At 28.1% G+C, this 13,120-nt stretch overlaps 1 protein-coding gene across 2 annotated transcripts in view; it reads left to right on the forward strand.

The window, feature by feature from the left end:
- Nucleotides 1-13,120, forward strand: part of LOC130677910 (fibroblast growth factor receptor homolog 1-like) — a 30,427-nt gene that overhangs the window by 1,168 nt on the left and 16,139 nt on the right. The gene's annotated exons all lie outside the window — the stretch shown is intronic.

Raw genomic sequence — 13,120 nt, forward strand, 5'->3', positions numbered from 1 at the left:
TTTTTTAATTTACTGTTTCTACAAAAATTCAAAAATTATTAGACGTCGGCTAATTATGATCCTGAAGCTAACGGACAATTAAGAATTTTTGGATTTGTTTTTCAACGATTCAATTAAAAAAAAAAATAAACTAAAAAAATGCACATGTAGAAAATTGAAAAAACTACAAGTGCATTTTTTTCAAATATTTGTTTTTTAAATTTATTGTTATGAAAAATAAATCCAAAAATTATTAGACCTCGGCTAATTATGATCCTGAAGTTAACGGACAATTACGAATTTTTGGATTGGTTTTTCAACGATTCAATTAAAAAAAAAAAATAAACTAAAAAAATGCACGTGTAGAAAATTAAAAAAACTACAAGTGCATTTTTTTCAAATATTTGTTTTTTAAATTTACTGTTATGAAAGATAAATCCAAAAATTATTAGACCTCGGCTAACTTCAGTTTCATGGCTAATTTCAGTATCATAATAAATTACGAAATGAAATAATTTTTTTATAATCGCTCATGATTAAAATCTAAATATATGATTGACGTATTATCAGATATTAATAATATAAATATTTAAAAATATATAATAATAAACATTGATCCAGTTTCGCGTGTAACTGACGTCGTAAACTCAATCACGTTATATCCCAGTAGGCTGAGTCACAGTTCAATTGAACTGTAAACTGTAAATTCATTTATGATCTTATATATTACACATCACTGACCTCATGAATTTTTAAATATTTAAAAATTAATATTTAAATTACGCGGGTTTTTTTGTTTTTATTCAAAACCACTAATTTAGAGTCGTAATTTAAATTAAAAAGACATCGGTAATTTAATTGAGAGTTGACCTGTAATAAGATTACAACTTAGATACAAACAAGCTTCCGGTTAATAAATTTAACAGCCAAGTGGTTTTGTCTTTAAATATATATGAGGGTACGGTAATTTAAATGTAAACAGACCTTGAGTTTCCATACATAATTTCATTGCATCAAAAAAAATACCCACTGTAAATTATGATTGAATTTTTAAAAAATAATTCAAGTAACGAATTAAAAATGAATTTAAAATAATTAATTTATTTTTAAACTCCGAAACAGTGTTACAGTTGTTCCACTGCCTTTTACTCTTCTAATCTCTTTGTTAGCCCGGGATTATATCCATGAATCAACTGCTCTCTAAATATATATATATATATATATAAGTATCAGATATATATGAGCATAATATCCTACTCCCTTTATATTAGTGCCCTCATGATACTGACATATTATATATGTAATGTAAGAGTAAGAAAGTACTACATATACAGATGAGTCTGACAGAAGTACAAGAAGTCTGCGATTTATTTGACAGATCACACCACAGCCACCGATCCACAAAACCGACCAACAACTCTCATTCATCGGAATACAAAACACAACACAGAACTCTGATTTGGATTTAATATCATATACTACATAACACTGGAGTGGTTTATTTAATACATACACATATATATGTGCCATATACATACCACATATATATAAGACGATAATACAAGTGATTGTCGGTTAAACTTCTGTGAGAATATAATAATAGTTGTAAGTACTCTCAGTACCACCCAACTCTATTTAATTTTTATTTTTTTTTTCACGGCCATTAATAAAAAAACAATAAATAAAAATATAATTAATTATTAATATAAAATGTATTAACGTCATTGACCTCTGTAAGTAATAATTGTCAGTAGAATGGATCGTTAGTTATTGCACAAAACGTACCGCGAGTTATGATACACTTTATTATGATCAAGACTATATCGAGATCATGAAGACGAAGAAAAAAAAATAAATAATTAAAAATAAGATGAAGAAGATTAATTATTATAAAAGTGCGTCAACATTTTCACTCTTACGTTTAGTTTATTTATTTATTATTTTTTTTTTTTTTTTTACTACTGACTACTACGAGACAACCGATCGCAGACGTGTAATTACTGTCGATACTGGTACTGAGGATTATTTTAAACGGCGAAAGATTCAATTTTCCCGGGAATTAATTTACGTTTATAAATCATGAGTTTATGTCCATTGAGATGATATATAAATCCTTTAGCTCACACTTGTACATGTAAATTAATAATTATTAATTTTGAAATTTGAAAAAAAAAAACTATATTTAACATGACACTGAAGTTAGCAGACAATTAAAAATTTTTTGATTTTTTTTTTGAACAATTAAATTTGAAGAAAAAAAAAAACTAAAAATGTGCACATGTAGAAAATTAAAAAGACTACAAGTGCATTTTTTTAAAAATATTTTTTTTTTCATAATTTATCGTTTTTTAAAAAATCAAAAAATTATTAGACGTCAGCTAATTTCAGTATCACTATTTAACGTCTATATTTTTTTGAGGTATTTTTAAGGCGACGTTTAAAATAAATTTCGGCTTTTAAAATAACTTGGAAAAAAAAAGTAAAAATTTTCGAGAAGAGTGGGGAGATGTGAGAAAAATAATAAAAATAAAATTACATAAAAAAATGTATTTTCGAGAAACCAAATAGATTTAGTAAGCGGTTAGTAATTCAGTAATTCAGTGGAAGATTAGTCTATTATATTACACAGCGGTCTGGAGTTTAACGATGAACTTAACGACCTGACGGTCAAGATTTAGTCGGTCGCCGAGCGAAAATAAATTAGCCATAGTCCTGTGACATGTTTAAATATATACACACATACATAACATATGAGACGTTTGTATTGAGATGAATAATATACATTAAGATTTATATGTTTACTGGATAAGTCAAGTGTGAGGTAAAATGGGCCAGACATAACAAGGCGGTATATTAATTTTTTGGGTACTAAATTTTTTATAAGAATATTTTTAAATTTCGAGTATTTTTCAAATACGCGACTTGGCTGCAGTTCAAAATATTTCTTGATAATAAAATCATGTAAATAATTTTATTTTAATTATAAATGACCCATTTAGAATCTATAATTTATGTAAAAGTAAATTTAATATAAAAAAACAAGTCAAATAAAATATATAATCCGCGGGTAATATTTTGTGGACAATTGTCGTTGATTGCGCAATTAGTTGGTTGATGACAGAAGAATAAGGCGAGTAAGAATGCGTGAGTAAAATAAAAAAGCTCCCAATAAAAGTAAAATAAAAGTAAAAAATAAGTAACTGGGTGTAAATCAAGCGTAGCCGCTTCACGGAATCCAAGTCATCTGTCTATATCTTTAACACACATACCAACTTAAATGAGTCCCAACATACCCTCTTACAAACATCAGCAACTAATGCCGTAATATACAGACTCATCACTGAATAATCCGCGATACTCTACACTAGTTACGCATTTTCATCTATCTACAATCATCGCCATGTCTCGGGTGTCAACGATCTACACCCGAACATGTAAAACCACAAGACCACATGCTTCGATGCTTGCAATAAAACTAAAATAATGAAATAAAATTAATAATAAAAATAAATAAAAACGATAATGATGAAAAACATACGCGCACGAGCCCAACTAATTCGTTCTGATGCATCTTACATACATGTATATATATATATATATATATATATATATTACCGTCCCGTCTTTCACGCTAATTACTCTTGCTCGTTGTCCGTAATAACACTGAAAGCTTTCTCAACCGTAAAAGTTCAAGTTCTTCATGCGAGTCATCACTTAAAAAAAAAATTACCAACAGAATAAAAATTCTCAATAAAAAAAAAATAATTAGATTAGAAATAGAGTAAAATGATAAATAATTTATTTTTGTCTACGTTTTTATACATATGTGAGATTATTGGTACGAGGGATTAGAAACAAAAAGATAAAAGTGTAAAAAATAGTTAACGAGACAGATGGAGAAGACAAGACAAGAAAAAGTAAAGCAAAAGTTGTGGTAACAGGTTATTTGCTTAAGCTTTTTTTATTTATATATGTGGATATATGAGTATATATATTATTGTATATCGGTGGTGTAGCAAGAAGAACCTGAATACTTTTCGTGACCAGGTGGGTCCTGTCAGGCGTCCGTATTTCACGCTTCGTACGCAAACTCGCGGACGTGTATGATACAGATCCATACGTATATTTATAAATATAAATATACATAAAGGATTGATGGGTATATAGATGGGTTTTTAAGATCATTATCCAACCGCAGAAGCAACCACTGGTCTTATTTCCCATTTAAATTGGAATCTTAACACCGATATTGTGCTCAATTGGCCAATAAAAATACCGATAACATCAATCTTGTTTTTATCGCGTGTATTTAAATATAAATAACAGCTAAACTATAAAAGATACTGCAAAAAGTCACATGAACACTTTTGTTCGCCATTAAATTTTCTATAAAAAACCTCCCGAGACTAATGTCGCTAAAATTAATAGTTCGAGCATGAGAAGCAATTGAATAAAATGTCTTTTTTTGACTTTAACAAAAAGTTATACAGTAGTCATTTTTATTTTTTATATAGATATATATAATATGTAATTCCAGACATAATTAAAAGCCACTGGGCATTCGTAAAAAAAAGAACCACTCAGCGTTCCAGATAGACCTCAAGGTTCTCAAGTCACATTTTTTTGTAAATATAAATCTTAAAAGTAACTTCTTTAACTGTTCCTGATTCACATGCTCGAGAAGACGGAATCCCAGGCACGCTTTCATTCCCGTGGGATCGTGTCACATACACTTAAGCTTAACTATTTTTTTCGTATATATATAAACATTTTTTTTGTTTATAATTATTATTTTTTATTATCATTCATGTCCTCCCAATCGGCCACCCTCGTCTCTCCCTCGTCTCTCCCTGGTACAGATATACGCGCGCACATGAACAACATATTAAATTATATATACATGAGTTGCCGTGTGGATTTAAAGCATATTCATACATATATACATATATACATATATGTTATTCGATGCCAATCGAGATTAAACAGACTCAACTCGTTGGTTAAAACTCTCTACTCTCTCTCAATGTTCTTATTATTCACGTGTTAGCGACAACCACTTGAAAGCCCTACAAGGTCTGGGATTTATATTGCAGACAGTAGATTAATATAAATAAATTGATACTCAAGACACGGTTATTAATATTATAATTATAATTATTATTTAAATTTAATTTCTATTGTTGTAAATAAAAAAGGGACTAGAAGAGTTTGTACCAAAAATAAATAAATAATATCTCACGGCACTCGATTTATTCCCAGAAATCTTATTAAATTTAGTCTTAATCAGTATGAGACCGCGTACAGCAATAACCAACCACGATATGTTATGCTCACGATGAGTTTAATTGGCGGAACTAGCGCAACGAGGTCGAGTGATTGGCGAGTTGGTTTTTTTTTCATGCTAAAGAATCAATAAGGATTATAAGATAAGATGATGACAAACACGCAAACTGTTGCTATGGATTATAAAGAAATTTATTTTGTTTAATTAAAACATTTTTTTTACCGGCATTTTATAAAAGGAACTGAGGCAAAATGGAACACGATTTTTACCGTAAAAAAATTTTTTTGTGGGAAAAAATGCTTCGTTATTAAAAACTTTTGGGGCAAGTTGGTCAGCCCGAACAGTTGGGTAAATTAAAAATTTTGACTGAAAAGTGGCCCATTTTACCTCAAAGTCGGTTTTTCTCAATTTTTTTGTTCTTTTACTAAAAATTTTTAATTCGGCGCATTGTCTGGTGGCCAACTTGCCCTGAGTAATTAAAAAAAAAAATTTCTCATCTGAGGCAACATGGAAGACAATTTTTACCATAAAAAATTTTCTTTGTGTGAAAAAATGCTTAGTTATGGCTTTAAAAAACTTATGGGGCAAATTGGTCAGCCCTAACAGTTGGGTAAATTAAAATTTTTTAGTGAAAAGTGGCCCATTTTACCTCAAAGTCGGTTTTTCTCAATTTTTTTGTTCTTTTACTTTAAATTTTCAATTCGGCGCATTATCTGGTGGCCAACTTGCCCTGAGTAATTAAAAAAAAAAAATTTCTCATCTGAGGCAAAATGGAAGACAATTTTTACCATATAAAATTTTCTTTGTGTGAAAAAATTCTTAGTTATGGCTTTAAAAAACTTATGGGGCAAATTGGTCAGCCCGAACAGTTGGGTAAATTAAAATATTTTTGTAAAAAGTGGCCCATTTTACCTCAAAGTCAGTTTTTCCGATTTTTTTTTTTGTTTTACTAAAAATTTTTAATTCGGCGCATTGTCTGGTGGCCAAATTGCCCTGAGTAATTAAAAAAAAAAAAATTTCTCATCTGAGGCAAAATGGAAGACAATTTTTACCATAAAAAATTTTCTTTGTGTGAAAAAATGCTTAGTTATGGCTTTAAAAAACTTATGGGGCAAATTGGTCAGCCCGAACAGTTGGGTAAATTAAAGTTTTTTAGTGAAAAGTTGCCCATTTTACCTCAAAGTCAGTTTTTCCGATTTTTTTTTTGTTTTACTAAAAATTTTTAATTCGGCGCATTGTCTGGTGGCCAACTTGCCCCGAGTAATTAAAAAAAAAAAATTTCTCATTTTACCCCAGGTTCTCTTAAATAAAAAATTACTAAGATTATTTATAATCAGAGCCTTAGTAATAAAAATAAAAATAGAAAAATTGGTTTATAAAATTAAACAATATATTTTTATTATACAATTGAATGCTCCAATTCACATGCGCAATTTAGAGTTATATTATTGAATTACATTTGTCATTTAAATTATTCACTTACTCTATTCCAGGGTCGAGTGATTAGAGATGCATCTCGTATATATTTTATATCATACAACTATACGTTCGCATATAAAATATATAGAGCAAGTATTTTGTTAAGCATTTGAATTTTTTTTGTATGACCTAAGCTCCGTGTAATGTTTAATGTAATTCAATTAATTATCGATTTATTTTTTATATTTCTATTTTCATTCTTATCATTAAGCTGTAATTATTATTATACTTGGTTATTAATATATATTCATTAATAATATCTATTTCTTATTGGAGATATTAATAGTATAATTTCTTGTTGGCGTTTTATCGGTAATCTCAGGTCTTAAGTATACACGTGGTTGAGAAAGATGACTTAAAGATGATTGCTCATCGATCAAATCATCTATATATATATATGCACTATGTATATGTACATCATTGATATATTAATATGAATGTATGTATGTATGTGGATATAAATCTGTAGGCGTTGTGGATATCATTTTAAAGAGTCGCGTGTCGTGGACACTTAACAACAGTGAAATTAATGCAGGTGGATTTTACAAGACCGCCTATAGGGATCGCGAATTAAATATATATTTTATATTAATGATGTCATTAAACTGGATAAATTTAATGATGCAACATTTTTTATTTTATTATTTTTATGATAGAAAAGTAATTATCCAAAAGTACGGTCTCGCTACTTTTGGCGGTAAAAATTTAAAAATACATTTTTTAAAATTTGTGATTTATGATGAGAAATAAAAAATAAAATTTGAGTTGTTTTATCAGCTCAGATTTTTGGAGAAAAAATTTTTTGAGACGCAAAATATTTTTCAGAAAAATGGAGCAAATTTGAAAAAAAATTTTGACTGATTGGAAATTGAGAATTTAATTAAATTTAAAAAATTAGTGTACTTTTGAATACTTGTAAAATTAATTAATTAAGTGAAATTACTCAGAATTTGTTTATTTGAAAAAAAAAAAAAAAATTTAATATAAAATTCTCACGTATTTTTTGAACAATTCCCCGATTAGCTATTGTACGTTATATTGTCAAAAAATGTGTATAATTCTCCACAGAATATATATGTAGACATAAAAGATTCAAAAGTGCGGTCTCGTTATTTTTGGCGGTAAAAATTTAAAAATACATTTTTTAAAATTTGTGATTTATGATGAGAAATAAAAAATAAAATTTGAGTTGTTTTATCAGCTCAGATTTTTGGAGAAAAAATTTTTTGAGACGCAAAATATTTTTCAGAAAAATGGAGCAAATTTGAAAAAAAATTTTGACTGATTGGAAATTGAGAATTTAATTAAATTTAAAAAATTAGAGTACTTTTGAATACTTGTAAAATTAATTAATTCAGTGAAATTACTCCGAATTTTTTTATTTGAAAAAAAAAAAAATTTTAATATAAAATTCTCACGTATTTTTTGAACAATTCCCCGATTAGCTATTGTACGTTATATTGTCAAAAAATGTGTATAATCCTCCACAGAATATATATGTAGACATAAAAGATTATTGTTCAGCGAGAGTCAGTAGTGAGTAGTCGTTAAAAGTACGAATCATGTGGGTTCATTCTTACTAATAAAACTTGTTTGTCTGCACGCGTATTTTATGGTGTATAGTTTGTAGAATAAGAAGCAATTGAAGTTTAAATTTCGTTGGGAGTCAAAGCGACCAGGAAAACTAATTCTTTGTTTGCCGCTCTCTGTATTCATAAAAAAATTTTTTTTTCTACGTTCGTAAATTCAAATTCGACCCCATATTCAAATCCAATTCTGAGGTTTTAATTTTTTTTTATTTTTAACTAAAAATAAATAAACGAAATTGAAACTTTTGGAAGTGAGTCACGATGGTAACGTCCTCCAAATACTAAATTTTCATTCTCTTCACATACTTTTCTTTTCTTTACTTTTCTTTATTACTATAAATCGTTTGCATAAACACCCACGAATGTTTTTTTTAAATTTTTTAACAACCGGATCTTCGAGTATTTGTTAGTTCTTTACCGTAAATTATAATAATACTTTACAAAACTGCTTAAAAAAAAATAAATACATAATTTTTAAAAATAAGCTGCAGTGTTATTAACTCGATAGGGTCAAAGTTCAAAATGTCACGTGTCTTTGTCACTTCCGGTGTCCAAAATAATAATAAAAACCACATTACAATTTCCTGCTTCATGTATTGATTATAAATTAATATTTAACTTTTAATTAACCACCGAAAAAATTTAATTTTCATATTTATCATATCATAAAGCTTTGGAAATATATATGTTTTAGTTTCAAACCGTAAAATGATTCTTAGAATTAAAATTAGTCAATGGAAAAGCGTCCTGCTGCTAACGTTGTTGCTCGTTAAGAAGGAAGCTCTCTAATGAACCAGACCTTTAATGCACTGCAGATGCGCTTGTACGTACTTGAGAAAAAAAATTCAAGTTTAAATAAAAATAATAATTTTTTTTAAATTCAAAAATAATGAGATAAATAAAAAAAATTAAATTAATGACGCAGATTAGAATTTTTTAAATTAAACTGACTTAAGTGGATACTAATTACTGCATTATTATTGTAATTAGATAAAATAAATATGAAATTTTTTTATGTACTCTAAGTTGATAAAAAAATAAAGATTCAAGATCGTTAGTCCGGTATGTCTGAGATGTCCCTGGGGTCAAGCAAACTCTTCATGAACACATAATGCACTCACTGCGTGTAATATAATATAAGGGACCAGTGGATTATTACGAGCGCTATACATTATAACATTCTCTCCAATACATATGATAGCAAATAATTTATGCATGTATATGTACATATATTTCTACATATGTGTAAGTAACAAGCAAGCAAAGTAAAAGAGTCTGGTATCGAGTAGTCTCGAGACTTTATATATATATATATATATATATATATATATATATATATATATGTACTCTTGAGAGTAAAAAGCAAGAGAGTGACCACTACCGTCTGCGGCTGTTCTATTCAGGAAACGGTCCATTACGATGATCAGACGATGTACGCGTGCGGAGGAGCGTGGCCCACTCGTTTCACTATCGGTGGGGGCAAAGGCTCGGATTTTTACGAGCTAACGTGTTACATTAAGTCTTCACTTCCCATCTTGTTTCCTCATCTTAAATTTTTTAAATTTCCATTTTAAAATAATAAAATTAAAATCTTTCTACACTTTACTATCTTACACGATCACACATTTTTTTTTATTTACGAGAGATAAAAGCTGAGATAGTAGCACACAATCAAGTTCAATGCTGAGTTACCTGGATTGATAAGGTATCAATGGACGTGTAAACAACCGATTATAAATACAATAATTATTTAGATTTATTTTTTTACCATTGATTTTTGACCCTAGTAAACGTACCATGACTGTCGGGATGTTTTTCCGGAGTTAAAAAAATTTACTGGACCCAGCAGATGTTTGAAGTTACATAGGAAGTGGGGAGATGTTATTTCTTGGAAACGGAAACTGTGGCGCCGGCGATTAGTTGCTTTGCATTTTTTTTTTTTTTTAATTAAAAATATTGTTTATTTTTGTTATAAAAAAAAAAAAAAAAAAAACACTAAACATAAGGTTTCAATTAAATCCTGATCTATGTAAATTTTTTTTTCGCACAGAAATCAGTTGATTTTGATTTGAAGACCTTGGAAAAATATTTAAAATTTTAATTACACGTAAACTATACGAGATACGACAAAAATGTATAGAAACAATTTTGTAGGGGATTAAATTTACTGTAAAAAAGCTCCTGAGAATAATTGCGATAAAATCAATAGTCTAATCACGAGATGCCGTGGAAATTTTATCTCGACTAAAATCCGTGAGCAAACTTTCGTTTCTTAAAACTTTAACCCTAAGACAAAATTATCACTGCACAAATATATATGTACATGTATATATTTATATACATATAAGGTACCTTAGTCGTATTTACCTGCGATAACGTGCAGATAAAAAAGTTACAAGGCAACACGAGGGTAAATTTAAAAAAAAAACGAAGAAAAATTCAAATGAGCATTCGCTGACTGCACCGATGATAAATATATATTCTAATAGCGTAACCAGCCAATAGTGATTGTTATGTACGTGTGGTGTGAAAAGGCAACGCACGTACTTTTATATATTTATTATTATATATAAAATCGTTTCTTTATGCTCGTCACGGGTATTATCTATGGTCGGTAAAGCGTAGGCGAGGTCCCAACGTCCCAAGCCAGACCCAAGTCAAGACCCAAGATGGTTTGTTGAATGTTTTAACCATGATTTAGTACGCATTAGACAACGAAAATGGATTGAGAATGCACACTACCATTACATACTTCCATTATATGTGTGAATTATTTGTAAACCGTTAGACAATGCAATCTAACGCCTACTTTAGCCAACAAAAGACCGTGAGCGTTTCTTTTTTAACCGCCCAACTATCAGTGCATTCGTACCTATGCATTTAACGCTTGCATTTGCGTACCTCTGTACATTAGAAACTTAAAACATAAATTTGTTTGTTATTTATTTTCACATTTTTATGCATGTGCGCATAAGTTTGTGTAAGATAATTTTTAAAAAAACGTCATGTGGTTTGGCGCGAGCTGAAGAACGATCGAGGATTTAAACGCAAACACGTGGCGCAAGTACAATTTAAAATTTTTTGAAAATTATACTTTTCTTTATTTTTATTTTTACTTCGAGTAACGAACTACTTCTTTAAAAAAATATTTTTTATTTAAATTTGAATAAATAAAAATTTTATGGTTTTTTGGCAGTAAAAGTTTAAAAAAAAAGAATATTTAAATATTGAGACCACCCTAGTGTAAATGAAAAGTATAATCTAATCCTAATTCGTGTTGTGAGAGTCAGTAGAAAGAATAAACATGTATATGTATGAGAAAGAGAGAAATAAAGAGAAAAAGACCTTCGATTCAACTATAATTCGAGGTCTATCTCCATAAGTCTAGACTCTAGACAAAAATAAAAAAAATTAATCCTATTATTATCTATAATTTGAAAAATTGTTTGAGTTTATTCAATAGATACTAATTTCCTTTGTTCAACTTTGCATTAACGTTTGTAAATTAACTCACTGATTACTTATGAGTCTACAATAGTTCTGTTATTAAGTCACTATTAATTGTAAAAATAAAAAAATTTCTTCTCTTTAATTATAAAACACTTGTAGAGTAACTGAGATTTATAATGCATTATGCAATTTTGAAACGGACGTGCGTACGCGGAAGAATAAATTTATTTCCGGTTCAATAAACGCAATTACACATTTTTTATTGTACGTGAAAATAATTTATTAAATTGAAATGTTATTATTTTTTTCTATTAATATGACGAAATTGATTTTGTAATAAGAGACAATTTGAAAAAAAAATAATGAAATCGTATTTTTTATACTTAAATTAAGAAACGTGTTAATTTTATCGTAAACGTTTTATTTTTATTTATACGGTTAGAATAATATTTTTTTTTTATTTACGTGGGATTTTTTTTTTACGGTATAAATCTCAGTTAAACCTATTTTAATATTCTGATATTTATCTTAGGTTATTATTATGAGATTTTCATTTGATGGAATTAAAAAGATTTTGAATAATAAAAAAGAGAAAGCCCTTAATCCTTTTGAAGGCATTGACTCTGTAGGATTATTATTATTACTATTAAAAAAAAAAAGTTTGTTTAAAAGTCAAATAAAAGTTTAAATCGCAATAACTCATGAATTATTGAGTCTACGAAAAAAATTAATGAATTCTTTTTTGTAGCAAATTTAATTTTCTATAACTTTGTACTCGTGTATTTTTACCGTATCTTCAATAGAAAACTTGTAATTATAATTTTAAGTATCGAATTCACGATTTAGTTAAAAATCTGACACAATTAATAAAATTTGGTCTTCAAATTAAAATTCTGACCAAACTATCAAAAATATGACAAAAATACATGAATACAATTTTGTAGGAAATTAAATTATCTACAAAAAAGCTTCTGATGATTTTATCTGTAAAGTCAATAGTTTAGGCGCAATTTAAATTCGAAGGGTAAAAAATTTGTTGTTTTTATTTTGATTTCAAAAAAAAATTTATTTAAAATATTCTGATTTGTTACGTCAGAAATTTAATAAAAAACCTAAACCGTAACAAATTTTGACAAACGGCATTGATAATCTAGTATAAAATGAATTTGTAACGCATTAATGAATTTTTAAACGTATATTTATTTATATTCTAATATTTCTCTCCCAAGTAAATGTAAACATTTAAATAAATATCTATTACACGCTCGATTAGATGCGTATATTTATGACAAAAAATAACAAAAATAACGTCAAATATTTGAAAGAATATTTTTAGAAA

This window comes from Microplitis mediator, chromosome 11, assembly GCF_029852145.1.
Source record: "Microplitis mediator isolate UGA2020A chromosome 11, iyMicMedi2.1, whole genome shotgun sequence".
Classification (NCBI taxonomy): Eukaryota; Metazoa; Arthropoda; class Insecta; order Hymenoptera; family Braconidae; genus Microplitis; species Microplitis mediator.